The sequence below is a fragment of the Canis lupus genome, chromosome 24 (assembly GCF_011100685.1).
Source record: "Canis lupus familiaris isolate Mischka breed German Shepherd chromosome 24, alternate assembly UU_Cfam_GSD_1.0, whole genome shotgun sequence".
Taxonomy (NCBI): domain Eukaryota; kingdom Metazoa; phylum Chordata; class Mammalia; order Carnivora; family Canidae; genus Canis; species Canis lupus.
The window spans coordinates 40,507,722-40,526,396 of record NC_049245.1 but is presented as its reverse complement, the minus strand read 5'-3'; the positions used below and the strand labels follow the sequence as shown (position 1 = coordinate 40,526,396).

Sequence of the window (18,675 nt, the reverse complement as noted above, 5' to 3'; positions counted from 1 at the left end):
AGAGAATCGAGAGACCAAGAAACTTCCTCAATGTCTGAGACAAAGATTCCACAGACTGGCACTGCTCCTCTGAAGAGCAGAAAATTATTTACGGAGTAACTACTTACACATAGGTGGTGGGGTGGAGTTGTGTCCATTTAACCCATGCAAGCTCAACCACTCAGGCTCAGAGTGGAGGGCCGACTGGAGTCGGTGACATGGGGGTTCCAGCAGCCTCATTCCACGAGGGGATATGTGGAGCCAGAGACCCACTCTTGTCTCATTTCTCATGCACATTGCAAAGTGTGAGCTTCTTGCTCCCCTCCTTGTGGTCCTAGGAGTTAAGGGTGTGCATTTTTCATGTGACATGAATGACAGACATGAAGCAAAACACTTCATGGTGTTTTCATCCAAGAGAGCTGAAATGCTTTCCAGCGCTTGAGAGAATGCTAGCAGTGTGGAGGGATAAGAGACGACATTTTGTCTTTATGATGTAGCTTGTGGATGGTTTTAGGGATGTGAAGGTAACTCTAGGCAATTCTTTGCACTGCTTACTTGATCTGAGAACCTAAAGCTCCAGTGTGCCTCCTCTCTAATGAAACGCCTCTGAGTTCCAGGTTCTGTAAACTCCACTTTGGTGTACTAGGAAAAACATGGACTTTGCGTTATTAACTTCACTTGGGTTTCCATCCTAGAGAAGCCATCTCCTAGCTGTGTGACTTGGGTCATGTACTTATAACCTCCCGGTGCCTTAGCTATTCAACGGAGGCTAACATGCCTCATGCAGAAGTCTTCTTGTAAGGGCTAGAAAATCTGAAATGTGCCTAGCTCAGTGCTTGGCACAGAGCAGGAGCAGGGTCCAAAGTCATATTTCTGGATCAAAGAGGCAAAAATGAAACAGCTTCACTTATAAGCATTCCTTACAAAGCTTGTCAAGTGAAATGTTCCAGATCCAGATGGGAAAAGATGGGACACAATATCTAGAAATTCAGTCACTTTTACCTTCTTATGGAACAGAACTTAGGACATGGGGAGTGAAAGGAATTAGTACTATGGTTTTTATTTCTGATCAGGGTTTTCATGAGACTAATGAAGAATTACCAGGACAATAAAAAAAAAAAAAACACCATTTATTCCATCAGACCAATAGTCTAACCATGGGAGATTCTGTGCTAAATACTGGAAACTACAAACTCATGGATTACATTCGATCCATTCCATTTGGTCAACACTTGGCCACGAAATACTGATTATTCTAATTCCATTGATCTTTCTATTTGTATTAATTGACATTCTGTCAGGAAGAATTTTTGTTTGTTTGTTTGAAATGTTTATTTAAATTCTAGTTAGTTAACATAAAGAAGAATGTTTCTTCTGAATGTGTTTATGTATATAAGCATGAGCTTGTGAATTTTTAAAATAAATTATAATTTTTCACTATCATTATTTATTTTGATGTTCAATTTGCCCCAGATTTGGCAGGTGGAAGCCTTTTCTGATAGGTTCCTCTGTGTGTGTGTGTGTGTGTGTGTGTGTGTGTGTGTGTGTGTAGAGAGAGAGAGAGAGAGAGAAAAAAAAAAAGCAAAAGTAGTGAAACGCCAATGCTTGAGAGATCTGGGTGAAAGGTACATGGGAATTCTTTGTGCTGCTCTCGTACATTTGAAACTATGTCAAAATAAAAAGTTTAAGAGGTGGTTGAGTGTGTGGTTCAGAACCAAGCACTGAAAGGTTGATTTGGTTCAAATCCCTGCTTCTCTGCCAGCTGTGTAATATTTAGGCAAATTATTTTACCTTTTTGTGCTTTAATTTTCTCCTCTACAAAACAAGGGTAATGATCACAGTGTACCTCATAAAGCTGTTGAGAGAATAAATTGAAACCAGGCATTAAAACTCTTAGAAAATATCTGACCCATTCTGAGTCCTCAATAAAGAGAAAGTCTTTAAAATGCCCCAACAGGGCTGCCCGGGTGACTCAGTCAGTTAGGCGTCCAATTCTTGATTTCTGCTCAGGTCATGGTCTCAGAGTCATAGGAACCCCACATCAGTCTCTGCACTCAGCAGGGAGTCTGCTTGGGATTCTCTCTCCCTCCTCTGCCCCTCCTCCACCTACTCCCACTCCCTGATCATTCTGGAACATCCTCTCTCCCTCAAATAAATACGTCTTTTTAAAAAAAAAAATGCACTAGCATCAGACCCTTGTGATATTTAACATATGATTTCAGATGTCTAGCTTCCAAGGATGCCCAGGAGGCCTGGTCTGCAGGACCTACAATCACACAAGGCAATCAGCAGAAGGGCTTCTCGCCCAGAGGCAGAGCATGTGCCTCTGGCCCCACCACTGCCCCCACCCAGCCTGTGCCTGTTCCTAGTACATGCCACACCTCAGTTCCCAACTCCATTTTGCACATCCTAGGAATCACCTGCATTTCCCCCTTGGTCTTTAGGGAATCTTATAGGATTTCATTGAAACTGTAAAGCCCAAAGACCTGATTAGAACAACCAACACTTACTGAGCATATCCTGCACCTTATTCTTACATAGGCCTTGCCAAGAAGTCAGGAATCTACCTATTTCTTAAATAGGCTTTGAGAAGACAAGTATCTTGCTCAGGAAGACACAGTCAGCAGGAAACAGACTCAGACCTGATCTCTCGGACTCCATGGGCCTTACTCATTCCCCCCTTACTTTGTGGCACTCACAGAACCTGTAAATGGGTCATTCAATTAATCTATCAGCAAGTATTTAGTATAAACTTGTTGAACAACATTGGTTGAAAGCCAAGGCTCCATTTATGGTTCAATCTAATTTGTTGAACTTCCCCTAATCTCCTTGATTGGACATTGATCCAAATGACATAATCACTTATTGCTGTCCACGATTGTTCTGTCCTGCAGAATCTCCCTTTATCAGCAAAAAAATATTTGTGGAACTCTTAATCATCACCTTGCACCTGGGGCCTTCCAAGTAGCATCAACTCCCAAGCACTGATGCCTTCTAATTAATTTGAAGATTTGCACAGTGGACACTTTTCCTCCAAATTTGTTTTGCTTTAGTGAAAAAGGATGTGAAGAACTTTCTGCACATGTTGAGCAGAAAGGTGAAATGAAGAGTGGAAACAAGGTCTGGCAGTCAGTTAATAGTGAGCCAATCGCTGACGGCACCGACTTGAATGACGAATACCTTGTCATTGTTTTTCATCTACATTTGCTTTTTTAAAAAATAAGGACATTTCCTCCCTCAGTTCATTCTCCTTCAGTTATGTCCTTGCTTCAGCAGCACATATACTAATTCTCCCTTAGTTATAATTTGCCCAGACCTCTTGACACCAGGTGACATCTATTGGAGGCCAATAGTTGTCTCTGGGGAGTGCCAACACCAACTGGTTGGTGGTGGCTGTCCGAAATACAATATTGAGAAGGATTCTAAAGTTGAGTCCAGAGACAGAAGGAAGAAAATCATGATTAGCCTGCAGAGATTCACACCCTGTGTTCTATATTTACCCACCAAACAATATATTCTGGATACGAAACCTATAAATATGTAATAAGAACAGTTAACCTTGATTAAGCACCGTCTCTGTGATTGGTACTGTGTTAAGTGCATTACATTACATTGATTCCCACCTCCCAGTGTTTTTATTAAGGGTGCATATGTATATATATATATATATATATATCCCCTGCACAAGTTATGCAGGATGAATTTTGAAGGTATGCAGACGGATGCTTTTCATTACCGATAATGTGTATGTTTATAATTATCTTCTGGGAATACTAGTTCTTTTCAAATTTCTAGTGGTATTATTAAATTTGCCTTTTAAATGAGTTGATTTACATTTTAAAGAGGGGATGATAATAGTAAATGCTATTTCATGAGGCATACAAATCAGGCAACAATCATGAAAACGGCGCAAGAGTAGCTGGAAATTAGGAATTGCTGGAAGCTAATGAGCCTGCGATGAACAGGTGAATAGACTTTTCATTTGATGGTTGAGGAAGCTGAGGCTTGGAGATTACTGATGCTCAACATCCATGGAACTAGCATGCGATAGGGCCAGGATTTGAACCCAGGAAATCTGATTGTGGAGGTCAGGAACTCAGGGGGTCCATGGCTTCCCCACCTCCTGGTAATCTCATCTTTGTGATTACAGAGCAAGTCCTGTAACTTGCTTCTAACCAATGGGATATGTCAACAGTGGTGGAAAGATGTCACTCCCTTGATTGTGTTACAGAAGATTTAAACATAATCTGCCATCCGAGGAGACTCTCGCTTGCCGGTTTTGATGAGTAAGTGGCTATGTCGGAAGGCCAACATGGCAAGGGACTGAGGGCAGCCTCTATTAAAACGAAACATCCAAAAAGGAAATTAATAAATCCTAAGTTAATCATCAGAACCAGCATCATGCATTAGTTTACCCAACAAATATCTGTTAAAGCCTGACCTACTAAATTGCATACTTGTTAAGGATAATGGAATTCTGTTCTCATATTACATGAGTTGTTCCATATTCCCACCTTGAAATTCTGTTCTCCACAGTATAATTCACGTAGGGACAAGCTCATCCCACCTTTCAAGCTTGACTTTATTAGTTCTGTTTTAACACCTGCATTGCAGGAAATTGAGATCACTGTTCTCAAATAATTTCCAGGTCAGAAAACCCCACATATGAGTTATCTCACTCCTCACTGGAAATAAATAAGTAGGGGGTGCCTGGGTGGCTCAGTGGTGGAGCATCTGCCTTTGACTCAGGTCATGATACCAGGATCCTGGGATCAAGTCCCGCATCTAGTTCCCTGCATAGAGCCTGTTTCTCCCTCTGCCTATGTCTCTGCCTCTCTCTCTCTCTGTATCTCATGAATAAATAAATACAATCTTTAAAAAAAAAAAAAAGGAAATAGGTGAAAGCAAGTAGGTAAACATGAAAGTGAGCAAGAAGAGAAGCACTGATGTTTTTAGGATATCACTGAAGTGATACATCAAGGCTGCCTTCTGGAGCTACGGTGTTGGCTACCTTGAACCATAGAAACAGAAAAAAAAAAAAGCAACACACAAATATGTTGCCACCGTGTTGTTAATGAGATATCTGAGACTAATTCCATTTTTTTTTTCTTTAGAGTTTCCGGAGTAAGGTGCTGAGTCAGACTTGGGACAACCATTAAATGAACTTGCCAAATCTTTCCAAAGTTCATGAGCAAGTGACCTGGAAAAAAATTTACATCAAGGCGTTAAAAGTGTACAAGTGCCGGAAGAGCTTAAAATAGTTAACTTATCAACCTGCCCAGAATGAACTTGGGATAAGCTTGTCTTGCATGTTCTTTGTTGGGACCAGAAAAAAAAAAAAATCAGAAAATAACTTCATTTGAGGAAAGGACAGTTCCATTGTATAGGTCAATATCAAACTTCTTAGGTAATGAATGACTATGATAGTTACTCATATTCTGGCAGATTTGATGAAATCACATTTTATCCCTTAATTTCTAAGTGACTGGTCAGGAGATCTTGGAAGTTCACTAAGCTACACTACTCTTCTAAAAGGAACTGCATAACTTGCCTTCCACCTTTTTTTTTTTTTCCAGAAAAGCTTTGTATTATCAGTGCCTTAAAAGTTTCTTCTAAAACTCAACTATATAAAAAAAAAAAAAACTCAACTATAAAACTATATAGACATGGACAGGACTGGCTACATAATTTGCAGGGTCCAATATACCAAGAAAATGAGGAGGTCCCTGTTAAAAAATAAATAAATAAAACAATTAAGAATTTCAAGATAGTAGCTCACAAAGCATTAAACCAAGCACAGGGTCCTTGTAAGCAGAGGACCCCTTGTACCTGCTGGGCTAAGGTCCCACATGCGTGGGGTCAGCCCTGATGTGGGCACAGAGATGTTTGGCCATAGCATTAATTCCTTTAGTGGTTTACTACCTTATTCAGATTTTCTTATTTTTTGGGGGGGAGTGGAGATCAATTTAAGGAATTTAACCCCTGGTTCTGGTGAGTGACAAAAGCTGCACAGGATACCCCAGGAAAAGGAAACGGAGTAATCAGTGACTTCCCTGGGGCCTGCCTTGTGAATTATATGATTCTAATTCCATCTTGGAGACCGCTGCCACTGTCATCTACATAGAAAAGCTAATAATAATAACATCTTTTAATAAGGCGCTTATTTTTTGCCAAGAAGGTACTCCACACTCTGTATACATTATTTCATGTTAAGCATACAGCAATAAGTCATTACTATTACTAACCCCGGGATACAAATGAATATTACACTCAATCTTAGCCATAAAGCCAAGAAGCAAGAGGGTACAAATAATAAACAGGTTGGGATAAATTAAGAAACTTGTCTGAAGTCTTCTGTCTAGAAAGGAAGAGCCCAGATTTGGATCTTGGATTTGATTAAAAAACCCAAAGTCATAAGAACTGCATTTTATCACCTCATTTTATATATGATTTAAAAAAAAAAAAAAAACAATTATCCAGACCAACCCCAGTGGATCAGCGTTTCTCAGCCTCATCATTTGTGATATATAGAGCTAAATAACTTTTGTTCTGGTGGTGTTGTCCTGTGTATTGTGAAATATTTAGTAGGATGCCAATTGCATCTTCTCTCCATTGTGATGAAAAGATGTCACCAGACCTTGTCACATGTCCCCCATGGGGAGTGGTGGTGGTAGTGAAATCGCCCTGGCTGAGAATCACTGCACTAGATCTCCCTCTCTCACTAGAATTTTTTAAAAGATTTTATTTATTGAGAGAGAGAGAGAGAGAGAGAGCAGGAGCAAGATCAAGTGAGGGAGAGGGAGAGAGAGAATCTCAAGCAGATGACTCCCGCTGAATGTGGAGCCTGACCCAGGGCTCCCTCTAACGACTCTGAGATCATGACCTGAGTCGAAATCAAAAGTCAGATGGCCAGCTGACTGAGCCACCCAGGCACCCCGTCACTAGAATTTTTCTCAAGATACTATTTTAGTGCAAATTTCAAGAGTTAGAGGTAAATTCCATTCATTACAGTGAGAATTTTAAAAGGAGCATGCATTCATTCCACAAGCATTTACTGTTTCCCAGAGTCCTGTACACACAACTTTTAAAATACCTACGTTGGCAGCATGAACTTTCCAAGATATGTAGGAATGAGGTATTAATTGTCAGAGATTACAATCTGCAGTATGGATTAGCAATGGAACAAAAAATTGGCTTGTCGGGCCCGATTAGGATGACCAATTTATGAACCACAGGAGCAACTGAGTTAATTGTAACACAAGGTGCAGTTGACAGAATGCATTCCATTGACCCAATTCAGAAAGAATTTCACTTGCCTTTGAAGAAAGTTTAGGGAATGTATAAATTTCCGTGCCAGTGTTGAAATTGCTTTGGGAATCTATTCATTACTAACATATTTACCTCGCAATACAAACAATTCCCATGGATCTTGTATCAGCCCTCGGAAAGCCAACTGAGAAAAATGACTTGTAATCATGATATTATTGCTCAAACCATGTTGTCGGTAATTCAGTTCTAGGCAGTGGCTTTGGGAAACACATTTGTCTCAACAAGTTAATGCATTTGTATCTATTATTGAATAATTGGGCCGCTAATTAACTGGGTACAAATGTTTTATGGGAAAAAAAAATTAAGATTTTTTTTCCCTCCTGCCTACCGCTAGTGCTACTCATTTAATATATAGATGGTAATCCCTCAAGCTTCCAGCCATCTCTGGTAACTTGCAAAAACTTAAGCCATTGGGAACCCTGGGTGGCGCAGCAGTTTAGTGCCTGCCTTTGGCCCAGGGCGCGATCCTGGAGACCCTGGATCGAATCCCACGTCGGGCTCCCGGTGCATGGAGCCTGCTTCTCCCTCTGCCTGTGTCTCTGCCTCTCTCTCTCTCTCTCTCTCTGTGACTATCATAAATAAATAAAAAATTTAAAAATAAAAAAAAAAAACTTAAGCCATCAAACAAAATAATAAGGGCTATGTGCTCGGTCTGGTCTTCTTTGAACACTATGAACGTTGGGGCTTAGGCCGTTTGTTCTCATCTGCTTTGCTAGAACTTTGTCTGGTATCTGGTATACAGTAAGTGCTCAAAACCTTAGTTGCAAAAATGAATGATCTTTAAAAGTCCCTTAGCTTCATTTCCTAGAAGACTCACCAAAAAAAAAAAAAAAAAATATATATATATATATATATATATATATATATATATATATATATAATTCGAGGGTGAATATGAAATCCCTTTTCTCATCCCCTGCCATGTTCCAAATAATCTTTTAACACCCTTTAATATAAATACCTGAATCATCAGCTCATTCTTCGGCTTTGAGAGTTGATTAGATTTTTGCATCGGGATTGAACTTAGGTGCTCCTGGTGCGCTGACCCAACGCTTGACTCACAGCACAGCTGAGGATGAATGGAGACACTTCCAAATTCTACCATGTTGAGGGGGAATTTTTTTTATTACATGTCTGAGCTGCTGGCATCCTGAGTACGCATTCCCAGGTCTCATCAGAAGAAGCAGATTTACTCTGCCTCCGATCCAAACTGACTGCATGCTTGGCTGCCCAGAACTGTTTTCCGAACTTTATGAAAGACTTCAAAAAGCAGCTGTGTGCTGTAGTAATAGAAAAGAGAACACACACCGAAAATGCGTGTGCCAGTCCTTATGGCCGTGCGCTGTAAGAACTTTCTCGCTTTCATCTTCCTATCGATCATGAGCTGTGAGGTAGGATTATCTTGATAAGGGGACAGAAGCTTGGAGAGGTTAAATGTGCCACAGGTCACAGAGCTAATTGGTAGCCTTGGTTTCTGAACCTAGTGTTCTTTATGAACTCAGAGCATAGGTTCACAACCACCATGATTCACGTCCCCAAATGAGTATCTGCAAAAAAAAAAAAAGTAAAAAAATACATCAAAAAAGCAGATAACACATGAGTTTGATTTCATACTTAAAAGGGGTGGAAAGAAGTTCACTTGGTGCTCTCTTGGGTCACTCTCCACGAGGACACTCGAGAAGTCCTATGAAGAGATCCATGTGACAAGAATCTAAGTCCTCTTGCCAACAACCAGGACTAACTGGTTGAGTGAGTCAACTTGGAATTAGATCCCACAGCCCCAGTCAAGCCCTCAGGTATCTAGAGTGCAGGCTAACATCTTGACGGCAATCTCAGGAGAGACTCTCACATAGAACTGCCCCAGTGAGCCACCCGGGATCCTCGATCTACAAACACTGTGTGAGATTAAAAAAAAAAAAAAATCCCTCCCGTTTGAATCCATTAAATTTTTTTGTGTGAAATTTGTCACGTGGCAATAGATAACCAATACAGCAGGGGAAATGTTTTCAAGGGAGTGACCATAACGATGAACCATGGACTCAAAGATGGATAAGTAGGGACGTGAAGAGATGCAGGGTGTGCAAAAACAGTTGATGGGTATACTTGCCATAAAATCCCAGCTCCTCATTACGGTCTAGATAACCCAGCCCCTGATGCACTCTGACGTAATCTCTTACATCTCACCCTCTAGCTCACTAAAATAGCCACACACTGACCCGTTGGTGTGATTTATCATAATTTTTTCAGTGAACCAACCTCATTCCTGCCTGACAACTTTTTGCCTTGACAATTCCTTTACCCAGGACACTTCTCTTCCAGATCATTACATGGCTGGCTTCTTCTCTTTCTCCACATAAAAATCACTTATTCCAGAGAGAACCACCTCATCTAGTGCTGCCATCCCCCTACTCTTACTGAGCCACTCTACAATGTCACCTGATTTTAGTTCCTTCAGATTTCTTAGCCTTATCTAAAATTTGTATTTGTTTGCTTGTTTGTTTACTTATTTATTTCTTCAGCAGGAATATAAGAGAACAGGGACTTTATCTGGCTTGCTCACCGCCGAATAGTATCCTGGCCATTGGGGGATCGTGATAAACAGCTATGGAATGGATGGATGGATGGATGGATGGATGGATGGATCAAAAGAAGCGACTGGAGACAAAAGCTTGAATCCTGGCTCAGACACACAGTACAAAGTACAGAGACACCCAGGAAACACAATTACTGAGACTACTGAGAGGAACAATGGAGAAGCTGGACAAAGACACTGTTGGCCTTGGAGGATTCTAAACCACTATTCGTGACTCAATTCTGGGAAGGAAGCCAAGCAAATGAAACCAGATCCTGGCTTTATTGAGTGGAAATGGCACATTAGCCACACTAGCAAGGGTATAGACTTGTCAGGGAAGAGCTAGGAAGGAATCTCGCGTGTGTGGTTGACCCTCCATCTTCCTACCCTGTAGCTAATCCTATCTTGGGAAGCTTCTGAAGCACCACAGAGTCATCACGACTCCTTTGGTGCTCTGAATACGGCCACACGGTGACTGAATCTGGAAAGCCATTCCTCCCATTTCATAGAACATACTGCAGCTTCAAAACATGAGTGATCTTGTATTCATTTGCTACCACACAATGTTTTACGTTCCACCCTAATTGGACACCCCAAACCTGATATTAACACATTATTGGCAACTAGAGGCCCAGTAGCCTCACCCCAATTAGGAAATTACAAGCCATTGACACATCTCATGTGGGCATTTTTAATCATTAAAGACAAACCCGGGAAGAGTTTAGATTTTATGCCCAACTGCATGTTGCTCAATACCTACAATTGGGCAACTTGAGACTTCAAAGGATGTGAAATCCAATTCCTTGTCTTCATGAGTCACCAGCCTTCAGAGGAGACCTCAGCACATTGTAGGACCGCTAAGCACGTGTTTAATATCTGAACCCAGAAAAGAAATGCCTGTTTTGAAAGGGAAATGGTTTTCCCTTCTTCTGATAAAAGTCATAAGTTTGTGTTTGGAAAACAGTTACCAGAACAATAATGAAATCATCCTTGTATTTGGGAACTGGGATGATTAATAACCAATAATTCTTAATAAGAGGCTGATTTGTGTGGCATCTTTACCAGCCCACGGTAATTGTGTGGAACAACCGAAGTGGATTCATTTCACTGAAGCCTGACACACAGCCTTGGGATGGGTCCCCAGAGTCTCTTGAGGGGCATCGCCCAAAGCTCAGCATAGAAACTGAAAACAGCAAACACAAAAATGTTGTGTAAGGCAATGAGGAAATAGCAACGATCTTCTTCTGGGAAAAGATTTATGGTATTTATGATGTTTTCCCTTTATTTGGGGGATTTTCTATTCTCTTGCTAGAGGAGTTAAGTAGCACTCATGCATCTGAAAGAACTCTGCTGAAAGTCTTGGTTCCTTTTGAAGGTCAAGACCAACGCTCATCTCCTGAAGGAGAATCCCTGAGCAATGTTTCCAGTTTCAAAATTATAATCGTCCTACTGACTCCTTCTGCCTCCCTGGAAAAACAGAGTTGATAAAAGAGATTGTTGGTGGTTTCCAATGGAAGTTTATGATCTTGGTTAGGCAGAGAAAAGCTCCGGGTATAGGAGAGATGCTGAGCAGAAGAGACAGAGCAGGAGAAAAGAGGAAGAGTAGAAAACTAGAGAAGAAAATGAAGGGTAGGAGATGCTGAGCAGAGAGGAGATTCACTGGGTGGAAGCAAAACTAAGTCAAAGAAGGTCATGTGTCAATGGGCACGGGTCCTCTGTTGGTGAGAAGGCATGTAGCTATGGCTGGGGCAAAGGTTTTTTTTTAAGATTATATTTATTTATTCATAAGAGACACAGAGAGAGAGGCAGAGACATAGGCAGAAAGAGAAGCAGACTCCCTGCGGGGAGCTCAATGTGGGACTCGATCCCAGGACCCCAGGATCATGCCCTGAAGCTGAAGGACAGAGACTCAACCACTGAGTCACCCAGGTTTCCCTGGCAAAGGCTTTAGGAAAAGGATGCCCAAGGTGGAGGAGCTTCTCTGGGGTCACATCCCCCTTATCCATCTGTTTGCCTCTCCACCCAGATCCATCTTCACCTTCCTCTATTCCTAAGAGTCTGGAATGGTACCTCTATGGTACACACCAGCTGGACTCCAGATCCTTCACCAGTGGCTGCATTTGGGTTTAGCCAATGAGTGACAGCCAAGAGCAGGATATCAGAGGACAGTAGAGAAGGAGGTCAGAGTATCACTTCTATCACTGCTCTGACCTCATGTCCGGCACTGGCTTCATCCCTCTAGATGACGGCTCCCTCCAGAAGGACTCTCCTCCCCTGATTCAACTCTTTTGCACCTGCAAGAAATACTTCCTCTACTTGCTCCTTCTGGTTATCACCCTAGACCTCAGCACAGATCGAGTTACAAAACAATCTCTCAAATGAATGGAAGAAATGTAAGAAACAAATGTTTGTTTCTGATAACCAAGGGGAGTACATCCCATCAGGTACTCTTTATTGAACTCCTTTCCCACTGAAGGGAAAAAAAGAATTAATGCCCTTTTCCTGAAGTGGCAGGTAAATGACATCATTCCTTTGGTTTTTAAGTAAAGATAAAGCATTCTTCTAAACAGAAGAACTTCAATTCTTAAAGCATTTCTAGAAATGACCTCTAAGAAAAAAGAAATTACTTTTGATGAGGAAAAAAAGAAAAAAACAGAAACGCAGTGAAGGAGTGAACCAGAACCCCAACTTTACTTATTTATTTTATATTTTGTTTATTTTTTATTCATGAGAGACACAAAGAGAGGAAGAGACACAGGCAGAGGGAGAAGCAGGCTCCCTGCAGGGGAACCCAATGTGGGACTCGATCCCAGGACCCCAGGATCACACCCTAAGCTGAAGGCAGATGCTCAACCGCTGAGCCACCCAGGCGTCCCTAGAACCCCAGCTTTAAAGGGGTCAACTAGATGCACTATTCCATGAAGCTTACGTAGAGCCCTAGGACCCCCTCTGGACCACATGTACAGCCCAACATGTTAACCCATTGCTCAAGCCAAGAAAAGAAGCAATCTAGAAAAAGAAACCAAAAGATTTGAACTCCCCTGCTGAGCATTTTATTGCCAATATCCATAAAACAAAGGTCTTTAGTCTTCCCCATGAGATACTTCCTCCCATACATGGTGGCCCATGGCCAGTTACAAACCCCCTGAGTTCAATTATGGCCCAGTAAGAATCACCATCCCCACCAGGGAAGTAATAAAATCATTGGGTGAACTCATCAGGATTTCTGCATATAGAGAAAAAAAAAGATAAAATCGGGAAAATAATGTCCTGTTGGGGAAGGGCCAAAATTCTTTCTTGTGGGCATTTTATCACCTGCTTTTCCATCAGCCATACCCCCAACTAATACGGGCTTGAATGCTGGGGTTCACAGCAACCAGATTTAGGAATACTTTATGCCCCATGCTGGTAATTTTGAGGAAGACTAACAAAAATAACCAATTTAAAAATGGCCAACTGGCCGAAAATAAGTGGCAGAGAGAATGCAGGAGAAATATGAAGGGAAAGCACAGTAACTACTTTAGGCAACCATCTTGTAAAGACCAAACATCCCTCTCTGGGTTGAAGACTTCTCTGTGTCAGACAGAAAAAGCATCCAAAGGCTTGCAAAGATTCTGATTTGACAGTAATAATATTTCTCTTGAAGAAAAGACTAATGATACACTGCTGCACACAGGAATCTTTGAGACCTACTTGCCAAAGCCAGTCATTATCTGCCGTAAACTGAGACCGTGGGGTAATGTCAGGGCTTCTTGTGCTGCTTTTCAAACACAGATTGGGATAATTACAGAATATTATGGGAGTGCCCCAAAACACCTCAAGTAAGGAATGCGCTGCATATAAAACCAGCTCTTCCAAGGAAATCCATATAAGTTCATCATGTCTGGTGTCCAGACGTCAAGATTCCTTCACCCCTTTCTGTCTCTCTCTCCTTCAGCACACCTGGGCCAAGTCTGTAATATTTGTGTGGGGAGAGGAATTCATTCTTGACCTAAAGATGATCAGTGCACAAGATGAGACTATGAGATGAACATCTCTGAGTTACTTCATTCCCCTTAGCTACTACCTTTGTAAACAACCACGGATGATGTAGCCTTTTCCCAGATGCGCCCCAGAGCACTTACCTCCATGACCTTCTGCTAAACTCCCTTCAGTTGGGTGCCATTGCGAAGCCTTTTTCCTTTCCTTTCTCCTCTGAGTATTCTTCGACTTTCTGGCAGATATTGGCAATAATTAAAACCTGTACATCTGTTTTCTGTGGCATAGGACCTAGAAGACACTGGTTTAAACTCTTGCTTCTCTTTCTCCTCCCTTGTGGAGAGTGTTGGAATCTCTCCAAAATCCCATGCTGCTAAAGACATGACCACGATACAGTTTTCACATTGCTAACCTAAAATGCAAACCTCTTTCCCCAAACTAAAGATGCGTGAGCCACAAATAGTTAAAGCTTACCTTGACATAGCAGCAAATTTTTAAAAATCGCACTCACAAATACTCTTTTTCCTTGGTCCAAATTACCCAACTGCTTGCTTATGATGAAGAAAAATAACCAAAATCACCAATACTATACTGTGACATGAAGAATACAGAGTATAGTGCATGAAAACATAATTAAAAGCATTAAGTCAACAAGAATTAGGAAATATTCCAGTTCCAAAAACTGCCACAAAAACAAAAGGAGGTAAAATCTCTCTGAAGGACTTATTTTCATTATGTCCATTTTACAGATGAGGAAACCAAGGCACAGGAAGGAGTGACTTACCCAAAGATAAGTGACAGAGATGGGCTCAAACCCTGGCAGGCCATTAACACAATCCCTTGCCACACATATAATGACTACGCTATGATACCTTACTCCAGAAAAGGGGTAAATAAGAGATTTTATTGAGAACTTACTATGTGCCTGGCAATGGGTATAATATGGGAAGCAAAAATAGGCACAGTTCCTACTGCTAGGAAGCTCCCAGTCTGGTGGGAGAGAAGAAGGGCATTCCATTAGACATTGGGGGCGGGGGGGGGGGGGCGGGTGCCCAGAGACGCAAGTGGCTTGAGTGGTAGCATGGTTCCAATCACAGGTGAGGGTCTTTGGTCATTGAGAACTGCTCCTACAGAGACCCCCTGATACATTGCCTTCCCTTGAGGATGACATTTCTAAGAGCATTTGATTTGCTCAAATTCAAATTATTGAAAGCATACACTCCTCTCAGCTCAAAATGTCTCTTTCCAGTCCTCAGTGCACACAATGGACCTCCTTTCCACGGGTCAAAGACAGCGTGGTGTCCAGTCAGCCAGCCCCAGGGCACCACCGAGATTTATCAAGTCTATGAACTGAAGACCTTGGGCATTGTCTAGCCTTAGAGGAAACTCCAGAGTGAGTTTCTGTATTGATGAGGCCATAAAACCTCTATTTCCCTAAGGTCATTCATCTCAGCTACATTAGAACTCTTTGAATTAGGGTCAGGTTTCCACAGGATCTAGGTTGGGACTTAAAATGAAGAAAAAAGGAATTGTGTGATAAAAGAAACATCAAAATCTCATGCAATCGATATTTAGCTAAATATGTACAAAACAATTCCCTTGTTCCTCAGACCCGTGCGTATATGGGGTGTACATATGTGAGGGTGTACGTATGTACAACACGAGGGTGTGTGTATATATAAACATGTGAGCTAGTGTGGGATGTGGTTGAGGTCGCATCTGTCGTAGCATGTGGTATAACAATCCAGATTTGTGGGAAAAAGGAATTTGTGAAAAATCGTGGGGTCGAAGATTTAACTTCATTTTGGATTAGGCTTCCGAAGAGTGACCCAAAACAATTTTTTTTTTTTCTGTTTGCTGCTGGTCTGATTTTTAAAATATTTCTTTCACTTAATTGTCTGAATCGAGTGGCCCATTTTTGGTGGCAGTGGTTCCCTTGAATTCATGCCCCAGGTGTTCATAGAGCGCCCACTGCCGCTGAATGACCGTCCCTTTCCTCCTCAACACTTAACCTAATCTGTGTCTTCAAAGCTCTCTTGGGTTGTGCTTTGGCACCCAGACACAGAGACAGAATCAACAGTGTCTTTTTGCCTGACTCTGGCAAGAGACAACATGACTCCCCTTCCCGGTGAGGGTGAGGAATGTTGCCCCATGAACCTGTTCACCTCGACTCTCTCCACCTGGCGAGTGATTCAGAGGGAGACCTGCCCTGCTATGTCTCCTCACTGGATTTGGCCAGCCCGATAAACAGGCAGCTTGCTTTTTGATGTGTCTAGACACAGAAATGATTCAGAAAGTCCCTCTCAGGAGCTCCTGCAAGAGGCCCTGAGAAACTCAGGCTGCCTTCATGCCCCCCTGCTGCACTGGGCAGCCCCCAGCAGGGCCAAATGCTCCTCAGTTACTCCTTCTGCCCTTGAAGGAACCAGAGGGTGAATCAGTGGCCTGAAAGGTCCTATTCTTTCCTCCCTAAAAAACAAAAATAAAACTTTCAAGTGCCAGTAAAACGTTCCCTCTAACAGTCCCTGTTTTCCTATTTATGCCGCCACGGTGCAGGGAAGACTGTGCTATCCTGACAGAGACCAAAGTGGTTTGCGTATGTAAACCTGACTTTGAGGTGTTTTCTAGACAGATGTTCTGAATCTGGAGGCTAGGGGGTGGGTGTAGAGATCTGTGAACCCTTGAAAAACCATCAAAATTGGGGGGTGCATGAACACTTGGGGGGATGGGGTCCCTCGCCTGGGGCTCGGAGGTTCAGAACCTGTTAGCTCTCTGGAGAAACTAGTATTGCCCGTATTTCTTGAATTTGTACTCGAGGCCAGGCATTGTTCTGAGTATTCATTGAATCCTCCAACCAGCTTATGAGTTCTTTTCATTAAGCAAACCCCAAATCCACAAGCCAATAAAAGTGGCAGGACCAGAAATCAGATGCAGGCACCCTGGTTCTAGCATTCGTGCTCCTCGGTGCTGACCTGTTCCGTCTTGCAGAAGTGAAAGGAGGCAAAGTGACTAATTTATTCCCATTTTAGCTGTACCAGGTCTGAGTGGGAAACTATAGAGATAAAGTGGATCCGACAAAGAAATGCTGAATTATCTGGGTGATTTTTTTTTATTAAAATACCACACTATTGGACTGTCTGGGTGGCTCAGTCGGTTAAGCATCCTCCTTCGGCTCAGGTCGTGACCTCGGGGTCCTGGGATCGAGCCCTGCATTGGGCTCCCAGCTCAGCAGGGAGTCTGCTTCTTCCTCTCCCTCTGCCTCTCCCCCTGCCTGTGTTCTTTTTCTCTCGCTCACATACATAAATAAAATCTTTAGAAAAGAAAAGAAAACATCACACTATGTAGCAAACTGTCCTGTGCCTTAGATGCATGGCTTCTATAAGACCTCATGAGGAACAGCCACCTGCAAAACTCATCTAATGCTTCCAGAACTATGTTTCTTCCCTTGGGACTTCAACGTCCCCATAGAGATACTACTGGCTCTTACAGAAAGCCACAGAGAATATATGCCTCATCGGGAGCCCTACAATGAGCCATATGGGCGTTTATAGGCACAAACACTGTCACAATTAGTGAGACAAACATTGCCCAATATTCTCTGCTTTCCTCTCCTGCTGTGATGTGGGAAGCTGGCTGGGGTGGTGATTTCTGTAATCAGGTAACCTGCTCATGGGCCTTGACAGGAGGTGTGCTCTGGATTTAGACAGCTGTGTCTGCATCACTTAATGGCTGGAGGCAAGGGACCTGTAAGAACATCAGTGGTGGAAAGATTTAGTAGCACTCTGGCAGTTCTTACATTTATAATGTTTTGCCTAGGCGCCAGCTTTTGGGCGATGAGCACTACGTGTTTTATATCATTGTTATTTTCACAACTCTCTGATGGGAGGTACCAGTACTATGTATATCTTACAGACGGAGATCAGAGGCAAACTGAAGTTGACTAAGACTACAACCTCACAGGTAGTGAAGCTCAGAGCCATGAAATGAGCCCATGTGACTGACTGGTCACACTGAATATTTGCTCACAATCTTGTGTCTCGAAAGTGTGTGTGCAGGTGTGTGTGTGTGTGTGTGTGTGTGATTTGTAAGTCAAATTTTAATAGGTGAAAACTCAGATTTCTAACCCCAATTATTTTATTCTAGCGTATTTTTCTATTCTAAAGTGCTTGAAGCTGGTAAGTGTTCTAGCATTCCTTTGAAAGATGATGTCTGTGTAATGACTTGATTGATAAGTATTTTAAAGTGAATGCATTTGGAAATATGTCAATCGGAGAAAGAGAATTATGGTCATATGGTATCCCTCATATGTGGAATATAAGAAATAGTGAAAGGGACTATAAGGGAAGGAGGAGAAACTGAGTGGGGAAAAATTAAAAAGGAAGACAAGCCATGAGAGACTCTTGACTCTAGGAAACAAACGGAGGGTCTCTGGAGGGGTAGGGGAGGGGAGGATGGGGTAATTGGGTGATGGGCATGAAGGAAGGCAGGTGATGCGATCAACACTGGGTGTTATACTGTATGTTGGCAAATTGAATTTAAATTTTTAAAAAAGGGTAAAAAGACAACTCAAAAAAAGAAAAAAAAAAAACATAGGACCCATGGAAACATTTTACAGTAAAAGAAATGCAAATGGTCATTTCACATATAAAGAGGTACCTATCTTCGATGATGGTCAGAACAAGTAAATCTTACATGAAATTTAAATTTAAATTTAAACAAAATATCACATGTTTGTTGTGTGACCACAAGCTTGTTTTAAGAGTTTGCTGAGATGCCTGGGGCTGTATTTGTTAAGTGTCTGACTCCTGATTTTGGCTCAG

General features: G+C 42.0%; 1 long non-coding RNA gene across 2 annotated transcripts in view; it reads right to left on the bottom strand.

Moving 5' to 3' along the window:
* Positions 1 to 18,675, bottom strand: part of LOC111092236 — a 32,412-nt gene that overhangs the window by 1,556 nt on the left and 12,181 nt on the right. For both annotated transcript variants that reach the window (XR_005378001.1, XR_005378000.1), the window contains exon 2: positions 8,270 to 8,855. This is a non-coding gene — a long non-coding RNA (uncharacterized LOC111092236). The remainder of the gene's footprint in view (positions 1 to 8,269; positions 8,856 to 18,675) is intronic.